Here is a 16160-nt window from a genome sequence, read left to right on the forward strand (position 1 = left end):
CGGGAAACCTTTTCCTGGACACATTTATGTGACGGTAGTTGCTTTTAGGAGACCACCAGGCGTTCGGCTGGAATAATGTCTCATTAAATGTTACCACCTGTTCATCCACTTAAACCTCCACAGTTTCTCATAGCCCAGGCACTCCGCTTCGTTCCAGGTTGTCATGCGCTGGCACACGAAAGCTTCAGAGTGTGGGGAGAGGAGAGAGACAGACATGTAAAATCATTCCCATAAAGGGTGCTATGTAGAGGTTCACACAAAAAGGAAAATGCCCGCGGAGGTCAGGGCAGTTTCTTGGAGCAGGTGGCGTTATGAAGGAGGAGGAAGCAGAGCTTGCCAGGCAAAGAGGTTGTACTTTCCTGGGGGAGGGAACAGGATGTGAGAAGCATCACAGATATGAAAGCCCAGAGCTGCAAGAGGCTTAGTGGGGGCGGGAGAGAGAGAGATGGGGCTGGAGAAACAGGCAGAGGTGAGATGATAGAGGAGCTTTTATCTGTAGAGAACCTCGGAGAGAGGCATTTGAGGATTATTAGTAGAGGAGTGATAGCAATAAGATTTACCTTTTGGAAAAATATATTTCTAAGGAATGTAATTGTTGTGGTGGGCAACGGCCTCATATGCTGAGCACACACTCTGAGTAAAGAAGAAGGCTGTGGAGTGTAGACGGACGTTCTCACACTTGAGTGGGCATCACCTGGAGGGCCTGCTAAAACTCAGGTGCTGGGACCGCGGCAGAGCTTCTGGATCCGCCGGTCTGGGGCACGTTCTCGGAATTTGCATTTCTGACAAGCGCCCAGGTGGCGCCGGTACTGCTGGTGCAGGGACCACACTTTGCTCCTTGGGTGCTGTGGCGGGAAGAATAATGGCCCCCAATGGCTGTCCGTGTCCTAACCCCTGGGACCTGTGAAAGTACGATGCTAGATGGCAAAGGGGAATTAAAGTTTGGGATGGAATGAACTTATAATTGATTATTAATTAATAAATCAGTAAATTAAGGTCTCTAGAGAGCTGACCTTAAGATCAGGAGGTTAGGCTGGATTATCCAGGTGGGCCCAGTGTAATCACAAGGTGCTTAAAAGCCGAGAGAGGCAGGCGAGGAGAGTCAGAGGGGGCTGTAACCACAGCGGGTCCTCAGGTAGCGTTGTTTCTCTCAAAGTCCTTTCATTATAACGTTGCTGATGCGGTGGTGAATGCGGGCCACAGGCAGAGGGACGGCACCTCGCTGGCTTTGGAAGTGGCGAAAGGGCACCGTGAGTCAAGAAATGCCAGCAGCCTCTCGGCACTGGAGCAAAGGTAAGAACATGGATTCTCCCCGAGGGTCTCTGGAAGGAGCCCTAAGAGCAGGAGCTGGGTCTCACTTTTAGCAGCACCTCCAGCCCCCGCAGCGTTGGCATTTCAGGGGCACGCACTGCTAGTTTAACTAATGTTGTTAGATCGTAGAGGCTCAGGACTTTGTATTGTCTCTGTGCAATTTGCAGCTGAGGGTCTCTACAAGCAAGATGCAGGACGAGGCTAGCGGACACCTTGATTACAGCCCGCTAAACCACGAGAGAGACTTCTCACCTACAGAACAGTTAGAGAATGCAGTTGGACTGTATTAAGCACTGTGTTTGTGGCTCGCTGTAAGGCAGCAAAGGGAAACTAATACAAATGCCTCCAGGTATTGTGGTTGGTACTGGGAGCCCAAAGCTTAACTTGGTCAGCAACCACCAGCTTCCCTATGTTTTGTGCCAGTTTCCAACTGAGGACCCATAGAGAAAGCCAAATGTGCTTCTAAACCAACCACATAAGATGCCCTGACCCCAGCTTTCCAGGCCAACATCTAGTCTAGCCAGTGGTGGCGAACCTTTTGAGCTCGGCGTGTCAGCATTTTGAAAAACCCTCACTTAACTCTGGTGCCGTGTCACGTGTATAAATTTTTTGATATTTGCAACCATAGTAAAACAAAGACTTATATTTTTGATATTTATTTTATATATTTAAATGCCATTTAACAAAGAAAAATCAACCAAAAAAATGAGTTCGCGTGTCACCTCTGACATGCGTGTCATAGGTTTGCCATCACTGCAAGAGCACTGAACCCTTCTGTTTAAACAAAATAACATTTTTATTGGTTTCAGAGAGGAAGGGAGAGGAGAGAGAGATAGAAGCTTCAACAATGAGAGATAATCATTGATGGCTGCCTCCTGCCCGCTCCCTACTGGGGATTGAGCATGCAACCCAAGCATGTACCTAGACCGGGAATCAAACCCTGACCTCCTGGTTTATAGGTTAACACTCAACCACTGAGCAACACCAGCTGGGTCCCTTTCCTTCCCCGCCTCCCCCTTCCCTGCCATAAAGCCTCTCCACTCCCCTGCCTATCTTTCAGCCACTGCCAGTTACAAGTGATGGTGGCTGACTCCCTTGCTATAGCAACCTGTGAATAAATAGCCTGTTTGTTCTTACTTGGGTGGTCTTTCTTGATTTCTACAAGAGGTAGTGCTCTGCTCTTTCTTCTTTTCATGCTCATTATTCTAATGCAGTGCTTCTCAGTGGAGGGGGGCTTTGCCTCATGCTCCCTCACTCCTCCCCACCACCTCTCCCTCCCCAAACCCAAAGACATATGGCACTGTCTGGAGACATTCTGGATGCTACAACTGAGGGATGTTACTGGCATCTGGTGGGTAGAGACCATTGTAAGAATCTGCTAAACATTCCACAATGCATAGACCGCCTCCAACACCAAATAGTTATCTGGACCTAAACGCAAATAGTGCTGAGGTTGAACAACCCTGAGTTAATGATGGGAATATCGAGCCCTCATGCAGTAGAAGCTGTGTGGAGGTGTCTTTTTTATGTGAGTGGGACAATAACCCGAAAACAAGATGGAGGTGGCCAGCACTGTCTATATTCACTCTGGCTCAGCCTGGTCTTGTAGCCAAGACCTTGCTTCTGCTTCCAAAAAGAGAATGACCTCCCTTGCCCTGAAGGAGAAGGAAAGTCTAGCATTTCATTTTGTTCCGCTGCCTAGTAACGCCTAGAGATTTATAGCGTGTGTAAAAATATGCCAATATATTTGCATCGAATCTTTACATATACACTGAGATATCACCGTAAGCATGAAGTTTGCATGTATGAATTGTGGAAATGATCTCTTCATCGCTATATTATACACACAGACACATGCATACATTTTTTTGTTTTAGCTGGTTCAATTTGCAAAACTACTTCACTAATTCTCTCCTTCCGCGGATGTCCCAGTCAATGGGGTGTGTTTCCTTTGAGCTTTGTGTATCCGAGCCACTCTCATCTGTTTCTTCAGAGCGATTTGGAGTGCATGCTGTCGAAGCCGCCGCATTCCTCATGCATTTAAAGCAGAGCTGTAGCTGGAGATTTCTTTCAGCGTTTCGATTGACAAGCTCAGGAAGAAAGAAGCGAGGTAAGGCACGGGCTGTGGAGAGGGGCACACTCAATCCTTTTGCTCTGACATTTTGCAGGCTTACAGGCTAATTAATCAATTTCATTAAAAAAAAAGAGAGAGAATGTTGCCATGGTATCCTGAGGCGTGTTTGTACTGTCACATGAAGATTTCAAGGTATTTTTAATCTTTAATTACCTACTTCCATTCCTTTTTTGAATTGGCAAAGGCCTTACATTTTTTTAATGTGGTTTTCTGCCAGTGTTTTCTGAGATGGAGGTACTAATTGAAACAGAGCTGCCTCTCTTCTTTGAGAGAAATAGGATCACCTCTGAGCCCCGGTTCTGTGTAAGACTTGATTGAAAGCCCCACAGAGGTCACTGTACCAGCCTGCCTCCTGCGCACGTGCTTAAGCACAAGGAGCCCCTCATTTATTACCAGAGACGTGACGCACGAGGAGTTTTATCCATAATACATGAACATATGCTTGCAAGGATTCAAAATATTCCCAGAAACATGTTAAATCCTAGCTTTTTCTTTCCCTGCAGCATCTCAGAAATGTTTAGTGTGAATGATAAAAACAGGTGACTTTTTGCCCCAGATCACAGTGTCCTGGGCGTGCCAAGAGAATTAAAAATGCTCGGCTTCATTTAAAGAACCTGTTACCTACTTGAAATAACAAGCAACACTCTGATTATTTAAAGAGCCCCTTCCTGGCGTGGTTTCTAATGCATAGCCTTGCAGCGGTTCTCAACTTGTGGGTCGCAACCATCGGAAAACACATATAGCATATCAGATATTTACATTACGATTCATAACAGTAGCAAAATTACAGTTATGAAGTAGCAACGAAAATAATTTTATGCTTGGGGGTCACCACAACATGAGGAACTGTATTAAAGGGTCGCGGCATTAGGAAGGTTGAGAACCACTGAGTGAAGAGAGGGAAGGAGAAGGTGCAATGTAGCCAGTCTTTCCTATGGAAGTGGGCCAGGAATAGCATCCTAAAAACAAGTCGGATGGAAACACTTTGCTGCATCTTATGACGGATGTGAAAATGTGTGTAGTCATTCGTTTTATTTTTATTTCTTTGGGTTAATTATAAAGTGTCTCTGCTTAGCGGGGATTTGGAATCTTATTAAAAGAAAAAAACGAATCCATGGAAAATAGGACCGTCTGTGTCTTGTAAGGGGCCGTCTAGCTAGTGTGTCCTCCTCTGGGTCTCATTTATGCGTCATTAATGCTGAATCTGGGGCTTAAATCGTAACGTTCGTTTATAAGATGTGCTCGTTTATAAAATACCTATCACGGAAGTGGACCCTGTTAAGTGCTGCTCCTGGAAACCCACTTCTTCAGGGACAAAGAGAGTGTCGCAGCCATGCTGCCTGTAGAGAACATCTCACAATCAGAGCGCCTTTCGGTACAGAAACCTTGCGCAGCCCCGCCAGGGATTCTCTTTTCTGTTTGCACACTGACGCAGGAGCTGCTTTGTGACCCGGCTGGCCACTCTCAAGCTTGAGAGGCCCCTGACCTCTCAGGTTTCAGGCGAGAACAGCAAGTAGAATTGCCTGAGAGCACGACCAGATAGCCAGTCTAGGTGACTGCCGGGCGAACTCTGCGGTAGAACAAGTGCTCTGGTTCCAGCTCTGTCCTGCAATAAAAAAAACTCACTGTAAGAAAGTGCTGAAGAGTTGTCAGCACCTTGCTTGCTGGGACATCTGAAGTATGATTGCTGTGCTAGTAGTCGTTGAGAAAGGATGAGCATATTGTTGTAAATGGGGCTTCTGGGTGGGCTGATCCATGTAGGGAAAAGCTACAGTGTCTAGTGTTGCATTTTGGTCCTTCAGCTGCAATTGCACAAAGACAACACAAGCTCTGGACCCTCTGTAATCTAACAATATTAATTAAACTAGTATCGAGTGGCCCTTAAATGCCGGTGCCTGTGCTAGGGGCTGGAGCTACTACTAAAAATAAGAGTTCCTTCTCTCCAAGAACTCAGACTCCTCACAGGATGGATGGAAGGACGCAGACCAGAGAAGACGTAGCTAAGTTTCAGTGTTCGTGTAGTTACCTTATTTTGACTTTGGTTTGGAGTCAGGGGTTATTGCCAGTCTATTCCATCTGCAATGTGCAGTAGGAATTTCTTCAGGAAGTGAGTCTTTAGTTCCTTCCCAGTTGTTTTAGGAACATGCTGGAGGGATAATCCAGCACAGCCTTGGGGAATCCACTTTCTAGATAGCCTGAAGTAGGTTGGTGTTCACCATGCAGGGATTGGGGCTTGAGGGAGAAAGGGCTCTGGGGCAGAAGCTGAGGAGTCTGGGAGATCTGTGGCTGGCTCGTGGGGAGCTGGGCTCAGATTGAGCATTTGTCATCATGGGCAAGTGACATGGGGTCGAGATTCTTCTGTTTATTGATTTGCACAGGCAGAGACATTCCCTGGAGGGTCCCGAAAGCATGTGGCGCACGTGAATGCTGGATTTGGGCCCATGAGCTGAGAGATGCAGAGCATCTCTGGGTGAGCCCCTATTGGCTGTGGACAGGAGGAACCCTAGCGCTGTTCATTCTAGAAGGTGGGAGGCATAGTGGGTGTTTGGCAAGGATGGCTGGCTGACTGGCTGGCTCTAAAGCCAGATTTAGCTGCTGCTGAACGACCTTTCATGGAAGTCATGCACAGTTATTTCTTTTGTCTCTTAGCCTAAGATCTGGGTCTGTTAAACACAGTCACATAATCCCAGCTTCACTGCTCACTTTCAAAGCAATTAGAAGTCTTAAGCTGAAGTTGTACTAGGTGAGCCAGAACATGCCAGGAGGTCAGCTTTCATCTTACTTTGGAGGAAGATGTATATGAGGATGTGTGATGAGGACTCAGGAAGCTGGGCAAACTGACAAAAACAGTTGACCCTCATTTTCATAGATCATAGGAAGTCTGTTCAAAGAAGGCAGTGATTTTCTTCCCCTTGGCAATGACATGTTACTTTCCCGTGAAGAAAAATGATGCTGAGCTTCTGAGCGGCAGTGCCTCTACCCTGATGTTTTGTGTAGGCATTTACCCCAGGCCCTGGGCAGCTGGATGCCAGCTTCTGGCACGGGGTCAGCGTTTTCTGAGTATAGAGCACTATGGCGGGGAGTGGTGATGGGGACTGAGAACCCAGTGTTTCTTTGAAGGGAGGGCCTTTCTCCCTGGTAGAGACGGCAGCACTGACAGAGACAGCACTGGCTGGCTAGGAGCAGGACTGGGGTTTTCATTTCAGCCCAGGTGCAGTTGTTTGATGGCTTGTCATTAATCTCCATGCCTCAGGTCCCTTCTCTTTCTCTCTTTTTAAAAAATATAAATCTTTATTGTTGAAAGTATTACATATGTTCCCCTTCCCCTGCATCGCCCTCTCCAGGCCTCTTCCCCGCAAGGCCCTCACCACCCTACCGTCTGTGTCATGGGTTATGCACATACACGAGTTCATTGGTTGACCCCCTTTCACCCTCCCCTGCCTTCCCTCTGAGGTTGACAGTCTGATTGATGCCTTCATGTCTCTGGGTCTATTTTTGTTCATTAGTTTATGTTGTTCATTAGATTCCACATATGAGTGAGATCATGTGATATTTATCTTTCTCTGGCTTACTTCGCTTAGCATAATGCTCACTGGTTCCATAACTTCCTTCTCTTATTACATTGAGCCAGTAATATCTGTCACACCCTCATTACAGAACTATTATAAGTTTCAATTGGATGGTGACTTAAACTATGGTAAGAGAAAAAGAAAGCAAGTAGAATTAGTATACATAAACACACCTCAGTCATATTATATTGTGGTATGAAGCACTCAATTTATTATTTTACAAATAACTGAGTGTAATAGCTTTAATTCAAGCATTTAAAAATTACCATCCTTTAATAATAAAAAACCTTTGAAATGTATGACACTGTTTAAGGCCATTAAAACCCAGGTGACACTAAACATGATACTAGTCTAAATGAGGAGTTGGTATATTTTTCTGTGAAAAGCCTGATGGTAAATGTTTTATGCTTTGCAGGACATGGTCTCTGTCATAACTCCTCAGCTTTGCCCTTGGGTCTTGAAAGTGGCCATGGCAGGGAGAGAGGCATTGTTCTCCCATAGCTACCATGAGCCAATACTTCTGTATAATATAATGAAAATGAATTTCTACCAAAAAAAAAAAAAAAAAAAAGAAAAAAGAGAGAGAGAGAGAAAGTAGCCATAGGCACTTTGTTAATTAAGAAGCATGGCTATGTTCCAATAAAACTTTTATTTACACAAACAGGCATTGAGTTGAATTTGGTTCACATGGGCTGTAGCCATTTGCTAACTCCTGGCCTAACTTAACTTTAAGGGGTGCGGAAATGTAATCAAACCATTTTCTCAAGAGAAGAAAATATTCTCAAAATAATATTTTCACAAATATTCTTAGAATATTTGTGAAAAACATGTTTCGCTGTTCGAGTGCAAGCACAGGCTAGGCAGTTGGTTGAGTTTAGCCAGGTTTGGAGATTTTGCAGGTGATTATAATGAATGGCAGGTAAGGGATTAATGGTGTTTTAAAAGGAGTGTTCTTTAGATCTTTCGCTGAGTTACCAAAGGAGTGAGGAAGTAAAGGGTGTGAGAGTGGGGTTAATGGTTTGGTGATTTCTGTGAAGGGAATAATAATGTGAGTGCACCTGGAGGGTGCAACATGATGGTCAGTAAGGAAGTGGTTCGGCTATTAATGTGATGGGGAGATAGAGGAGAGATGGAAAGAAAATCTTACTAGAAGCAAGGAAGTCAATAAACAGAGGTAAAATGTTGAATGACTCATTCATGGAGATATTGAAGGCTTTAGGAATGATTACAGAGTAGAGAGCAAGACAATAAATTAGGTGCCAAGTTCATTGGTAAATGAAGGAGAGCTCCCGACAGGCCTGTGCGCGTAGTGAGAAAGCCTGAAGCTAAGGACTTCAAATGTGTTGGAGTGAAGGAAGGAGGACGTCAAATGGCCTGGAGGGAAATCTGTGGGAGCATGGCTTAGATAAGCACCAAGCTTGTTGGGACTTTTTCCTGGGCACACAGACTACTTCCTCCTGGGAGCACAGACGGCTTTTCTTAGCCTTTCCTTTTATTAAGTGTGGTCATATGATGTGTTGCTAGTTAACAGAATGAGGAAGGAAGTGATGCTCAGTATTTCCAAGCTTGTTCCCTAAAAACTTCCTGTGTGTGATGCTCCACTCTTCTCTTGTCTACTGGATGGATGCAGAGGATCCCTGGAGGACTCCCAGGGCCTTGGAGAGGGTGGGGTGGAGGAGATGATGAGTCACTAAATGGCAGCGTCCTGGGTTCCTGAAAGTTTGCTGCTCGTGATCACTAGGTTGGACTTTGCATGAGCATGGAAGAAACTTGCTGTGTGAAATCCCTAGCATTACTTACACTACTACATGGACCTTAACTCTTGGTTCCGAGGTACATGGAGTGTGAGAGAAAAATATTTTTTCAAGCAAATAACAACCAAAAACCTTTAGAGCAGCGGTTCTCAACCTGTGGGTCGCGACCCCTTTGGGGGTCGAACGACCCTTTCACAGGGGTCGCCTAAGACCATCAGAAAACACATCTATAATTACATATTGTTTTTGTGATTAATCACTATGCTTTAATTATGTTCAATTTGTAACAATGAAATTGGGGGTCACCACAACATGGGGAACTGTATTAAAGGGTCAAGGCATTAGGAAGGTTGAGAACCACTGCTTTAGAGGGCTGCACTGGAAGTGGTATTCAGGGACAACCAGATGTCTGATTATAATGGTAATATTGTTGGTACTAACAACAATAGTAGCAATAACAATACCACCATTACGTATCTGGTCCCTAAGGCTGTAGGCTTTGAGACCCCTGTCCTAGGACAGAGACCATGTCCCACAAAGCATACAATACCCCGGGGAATGCCCTTAGAGATCATTGTGACTTTGCCGGTGCGGAATCTGTTGAGCTCATTGCCTCTAACAAACGAGGCATTTTTCCCATGGACTGCTATTTTTTTCTGGTCTCTTTCATCTTCCCCTTCCTCAACTGGGATTTTCAGATCTCAAATGCATAATGATTTATTCTCCTACCTGCTCCCTCAGTTTCCTTGGTGATTACCATGGGACTTGGCATGTTGTTTTTTTTTTTACCTGCTATTCTCCTCATAATCTCCTTGAGCTTCAGTTTCCTCACTTGTAAAATAAGTAGTATGGGGATCAAATAACACGACTCCTGTGTGTAAGTCACTTCACACTTAGTATCTAGCACATAGTAAGCTCTCAATGAATGTTAACTCTTATTGTTGTTGGTTGTTCAGTAATCTGATTTACCCAAACCAAGGAAAGGAAGCTATTTGGAACAGTCGTTCTCCAAGTGTGGTCCCAGGTCAGCAGCATCAGTCCAGAAATTCTTGGGACTCACCCCAGTCCTACTGAATTAGAAACTCTGGTAATGGGGCCCAGAAATCTGTGTTTTGAAAAGCCCTCCAGGTGGTTTTGATGCATGCCAAAGTTTGAGAACCATTTCTTATTAATTTATGCAGTGTTTATTCTCTCCATTCTGAAAAGAAAAATCTTCTAAGGAGAGTCAATTTAATTTCTTTAAACTGATAAGAACAGATACTACACTTGATCTTAGCCAAAAGGCCGAGAAGCGATAATTTCTTTAAAAGTTAAGGATAAAAGCAGAGAAAATCTTCCAGACCATTAAACATTACTGTCTTCCACTGCCAGCCGGAGTGTCAGAGTGTGGCTCTGGCATCTGACCCAGGCACTCCGACCACACACCAACCCCCGTAACTTGTCTTGTTTTCATGGAGACTACAGAATGTATTTAACAGCCCGTGACCTTGCAGTCTAGATGTCAGCCATGCCACACCATGTGCTGGCAGCTTTGCAGCTGTAACCCTTCACTACAGAGGGAACAGTCAGATGGAACTATTTTGCTGTTTGGGATGGAAGTGCTGGTTTGACATTTAAGAGCACACCGTCTTAAATTTCTTGGTGGATGATTCAGAGTGACTCAGGTAGATGGCTTGTCTGTAGCTTTTTTGGATTGATGCCTCATTGGGGCTGTCTAATCTGGCTGTCCTCTGCCGTTAGGCTCAATTAGGTCTTGATATACATACATATACACATGCATACAAATGCATACACACACACACACATACATACACATACATATACATATATAAACACATATATACACTAGAGGCCTGGCGCATGAAATTCGTGCATGGGTATGGTCCCTAGGCCTGGCCTGTGATTAGGGCCATCTTCTCTGGCTGCCAGCAGACTGCCCCACCTCTCTGCCCCCCCCCAACCCTGGTTCCCCATTTGTCATTGGGTGATCGGAACCTGCCAGCTGCGGGGAGGGACCGAGAGGTGGTCAGTGCACCTCATAGCAACCGGTCGAGTGGTCGTTCTGGTCATTCTGCTGTTTGGTTGATTTGCATATTAATCTTTCATATATATATAGATATATATTTTTAAAGTCCCAAATATTTAGTGGTCAGTCTGAAGCTTATTGGTCCTGTCACCCTGTTTCTTTTCATTCTCCTGTCTCTCTGTGTGCCTTGCTGAATATTGGAGCTGGGAAGGAAAAGAGGAAGGGCCTTCTAGCCTGACCAACTTGTGTCGCAGAATGGGCACTTGATGCCCTGAGATGTGACATAACTCACTCAAGGTCACACTGTTGCTCTCATTTCTAAGGTTGCAAGGCTGTCCTCTCCTATCCCTTCCCTCCATCCTTTCTATGTTGACTCTTTCTTCCCTCACTTTATTTTAGCATAGATACTCTTGTTTGGGAGTGAGGTTGTTTTGGTGAGTAATGATCATTCTTGTATAAGAGTCAAAAATGGCAATTTTTGTTTTTGGTGGTGACAAGAATTTGTGTTTGCAGAACTGTGTGATTGCACCCACACTGTTACTGTGTTGTGGCTCATATTTAGGCTGCATGAGGAACATTTTCTTTAGAGTTGGGTTACTTCCCTTCTCCAAAGTTCTAATCAGTCCAGGAGAGGTGACTTCCTTGTTGGGGAAGAAGTAGGAGCTCCAGTGGATTTTTTGGCACCCAGAGGCATTTGGTGGGCCTTGGGGGGGAGGAGGGGGGAGCAGGAGCAGGCCTGGTCTCTCCAGCTATAGAGCATTCTCAGTTAGCAGGTGTGAAGCCTGCACTAGCATTTTAGGAATGGCTGCTAGAGCCTGCTCTGGAACCAGGGCAGCAGGGATCTCTAACTACTTTTATCTGAGTCTCCTCTTCTCTAACCTGGGTTCTTTTCCCAGTTGTCTGTTCATGATGGTCTCACCCCAGTTTGGGCTGAAACTGGGGTGAGACCATCATGGGTGGACTGAAAAGTTCAGAATAGAATTGCTATAGAGTGAGTGTTTTTGTCCCTCTAATATTCATATATTGAAACCTAATCCCCAAAGTGATGGTATTTGGAGGTACAGTTTTCATGAGGGCATAGCCCTGGTGAATGGGATTAGTGCCCTTATAAGAGACATGAGAGAATACAATGAAAAGACAACTGTCTATGAACCAGAAAGTGGGCTCTTGCCAAATACTGATCTGCCAGCACCTTGATCTTTAGATTCCCTAGCTTTAGAACTGTGAGAAAGAAATTTCAGTTGTTGACAAGCCACCCAGTCTATGGTATTCTGCTATAGCAGCCAAAACAGACTAAAAGTAATCTCGAAATCCAATGGGCATTTTTAGTAAGTGGGCTCTTTAAGTTCCAAAGGAATGAAACAACAGGTACATGTTTGACATTTTTTCCAAGATGGACTCAGATAGGTATGCTAAACAGGCGGGTGGTCTTCAGCACCAAAGGTACATACCCCTGTTGTTCATTTCTTGTGATTAAAATACTCTTCAGTCATGACTAGGAACCACTACGGTTCCAGTATGAGAAAGAAGGTTTTAAGCAGTCCGGGACAGGTAATATTTATATTGGTCTTATCAGGATATCAAACCAATTATAATACATGGTCAAAGTAAAGTTCTGTGTGAATAGGTTAGAAATACTCTCATATTGGCTTCTGAATTTTAGAATTAAGAACCACTTGAAGATAAAGAAAAGCGGAATAAGATGAAGCAAAAGAGAGTATATGTTTGAGGAACTTCTACAATTCAGTTTAAAAAAAACCCCAACCACACACTGATAATCTGATTTAAAAATGAGCTAAGGACTTGGATAGATAGCTCTCAAAAGAAGACATACAGCTGACAAACAGGTTTATGAAAATATGCTCAAAGTCACTAATCATCAGGGAATTATAGATGAAAACCACAATGAAATGTCACCTCATACCTGTCAGGTATTATCAAAGAAACAACATAGAAGTGTTGGCGAGGATAGGGAGAAATTGGAACCCTTGACACTGTTGGTGGGAAAGCAAATGGCACAGTTGCTATGGAAAACAATATGGAAATTCATCAAAAATTAAAAATGGAACTACCATATGATGTAGCAATCCCATTTCTGGTTGCTTATCCAAATGACTTGAAATCAGAATCTCAAAGAGATACTAGCTGTCCTGTGTTCACTGTGGCATGATCCACAATAGCTAAGATGTGGAAACGACCTGAATATCCGTTGACAGATCAATGGATAAAGAAAATGTATGTACATACAAAGCAATACTTTTTAGTCTTAAAAAAGGAGATTTTGCAAGATGTACCAAAAATGGATGAACCTTGAGAACATTATGCCGAATGAAATAAACCAGTCATGGAAAGACAAATACTGCAGGATTCCACTTACACGAGGCATCTAATATAGTCTAATCCATAGAATCAAATAGTGGAATGTTGGTTGCCAGGGGCCAGGGTAGGGGGATGTGAAGTTACTAATCAATGAACATGAAGTGTCCGTTAAGCAAGATGAATAAATTCTAGAGATCTGATGTACAACACTGCACCTACAGGCAATAATACTGTATTGTACACTTAAAGAGGTCTGTCCTCTTAACAAATTTGTAAATATACTTACCACAATGAAATAAAAGTGTCAAAAACTAAATAAATTGAAAATATACTTTTAAAAAGAGCATATGCTACCCTCCAAGGTTGGCAAAAGAGAGCACATACAAGTCCATTTATATAAAATTCTATAAAATGTAAAATAGTTTCTAGTGACTGGAAGCAGATCACACTTGCTGGAAGGGGGCAGAGAGGGAAGAAGGTGTTATAATAAGGCCTGAGGACATGTTTGTGGGTGATGGATACGGTCATTATCTTGATGGTGGTGGTGGTTTTATGGTCTGTGTGTATATCACAACTCCTCAAATTGTGCATAGTACAGAATGTCAATTATAACTTCAAATTCTAAAACAAAATAGTATATGCTAAAAAGTATATGCTATTTTAAATGTGTGCCTGCATCTAGTGAAGAACACTTGTTCAAGTGACAGCCACATCCCTGCCTGCGGGCCAGTCCTTGAGTCTCTAGACCAGAGGTTCTCAACCTGTGGGTCGCGACCCCTTCGGGGGTCGAACGACCCTTTCACAGGGGTCGCCTAAGACCATTGGAAAACACATATATAATTACATATTGTTTTTGTGATTAATCACTATGCTTTAATTATGTTCAATTTGTAACAATGAAAATACATCCTGCATATCAGATATTTACATTACGATTCATAACACTAGCAAAATTACAGTTATGAAGTAACAACGAAAACAATTTTATGGTTGGGGGGTCACCACAACATGAGGAACTGTATTAAAGGGTCGCGGCATTAGGAAGGTTGAGAACCATAGACGCTACTGGACTATGATAGAGACATGAAAGGGGAGACAAAAAAAATCTAGTATTTTTGCTCCCCCATTCCTCTGCTTCCTTCTCCTTTTTGATCCCTCACCCTCCCTTCTCTTTCCTCTTCCCACCCCTTCCCCAAAGTCACCAGAATGTGAAAGGCTACATCTGTTCCTGCAAAAGCTATTTTGCAGTGCAATTAAGCATCCCTCACCTTAGCTCCCCAGGAAGCTGGAGCCCTGTGTGATCACAGGCATAATGGATGGTGCCCAAAGCCCTGGCCCAGGTGTGTGGAGGCTGAGTACACATCCATGTGGATGGGAGGAAGCGGCTTCCTGGCTCACACAGTGAGGCTGCCGCTCCCACCTGAACCTCTTCAGAACTCAGAGCAGCTGCTACCCTCCAGGTGACCGACAGGTCCTGCCATCGCTCACCTGCTCAGGCCAGCTGACAAATGGAGTTGGCGCGTTGCAGACTGAATAAATGGTTCTGTAGCCATGTCTGGCTCCAGGCTGAGGGAAGACACATACAAGCTCCATGGCCTGTTGGGATTCATTGAGTCCTGAGAGAAAAACTGTTTAGAATTCACAGCCACACTCTTTTCAGCTCCTTTCAGAAAGCTGGAATAGCTCCTGGATGTTTTCTCATATAAGGTATCCATTTCCCAGGATGGATAAAACAATTAACTGGAGTCTTCAAATCCTTTGCAGATTATTTGAGTTATTGATAATAATGCATATGTGTTCATAATCTATAGAAATATTTAAGCATAATAGCTGAAATAAGTAGTAGTTAAAAAGCAGTGCATTAATGAATTCAGTTTGATCTTTCTGTAGCATTTTAGAATGAATTGCTAATAAATCAGGGACATGATTAAAAGTTTGGAGGTTGAGTCCACGTTGAACATTCTGAAACTGCTGTGTTCTCCTCTGACTGGGTTGTCCCAACATTATTCCACCTGAGACCTCAATTTGTTCTCTAATGAATACCTTTATAAGAAGGAAAATTATACAGACTTTCTTTGTATCCTCCAAGCTTAATTGTACAACTATATTGTTACAAATGGACTGAAACAGCCTCTTTCAGTTTTTCTCCCTCCATAACCAGCTCTGAATAGATGAACAGAAGTAGCTCTCTCCATGTCAGAAACTTTAATTAAGCCATTCTGAAAATAAGCATGTGGAAGCACTGGCAGGGCCTTAATTTAATCACATTTCCTGCTTAGCTGTTCCTGCTGCTGACTTGAAGGGTTGGAGCTTTGGCTCAGGGATGCCCCTGCTCTTGGAGGCGTGGACAGGAAAGTCTTGGGGAGTCAGAAGATTGTGACCTTCGATCTTTCGGGTTCCCTCACTAAATTAAAATCGGGGCTCGAAGAAGGCATATGGCTTCTGAACATTATAAGAGGTATTCATGCAGATAGGTCACATGAAATTAATTGATCCCTATTTACATACACATCTCATAAATATTTTATTGTTTTCCATTTTATTATTTAGTAAAATATTTACAGCATAATATGTTTGCCAGAAACTGCTGTAAGCACTTACAAATATTTACTCCTATAATCTTTAGGAGCAACCTTATGAGGTAGATACTCTCATTACTGCCATTCTACATGTGAGGAGACCTAAGTAACTTTCTCAAGATTGTCGTAACTGGGTTTGAACCCAAAAAGCCAGGCTTCAGGTTCTGGGTTGGTCTATACCAGTGGTCGGCAAACTCACTAGTCAACAGAGCCAAATATCAATAGTACAAGGATTGAAATTTCTTTTGAGAGCCAAATTTTTAAACTTTAACTATATAGGTAGGTACGTTGTTAGTAACTTAATTAGGGTACTCCTAATGCTTAGGAAGAGCCACACTCAAGGGGCCAAAGAGCCACATGTGGCTCACGAGCTGCGATTTGCCGACCACTGGTCTATACTATTTCATCAAAATGTAGGAGTGCTTATTTGGAAGGAATCAGATTCTTCTTGTCTTTCCCTCTGCATCC

The 16160-nt window shown here is 43.6% G+C and overlaps 1 pseudogene; it reads right to left on the minus strand.

Moving 5' to 3' along the window:
- Window positions 1–9858: 9858 nt before the first annotated feature.
- LOC132214121 (U2 spliceosomal RNA) lies at window positions 9859–10064 on the minus strand (annotated as a pseudogene).
- Between the last annotated feature and the right edge of the window lie 6096 nt (window positions 10065–16160).

Source organism: Myotis daubentonii, chromosome 12 (genome assembly GCF_963259705.1).
Source record: "Myotis daubentonii chromosome 12, mMyoDau2.1, whole genome shotgun sequence".
In the NCBI taxonomy this organism is placed as follows: domain Eukaryota; kingdom Metazoa; phylum Chordata; class Mammalia; order Chiroptera; family Vespertilionidae; genus Myotis; species Myotis daubentonii.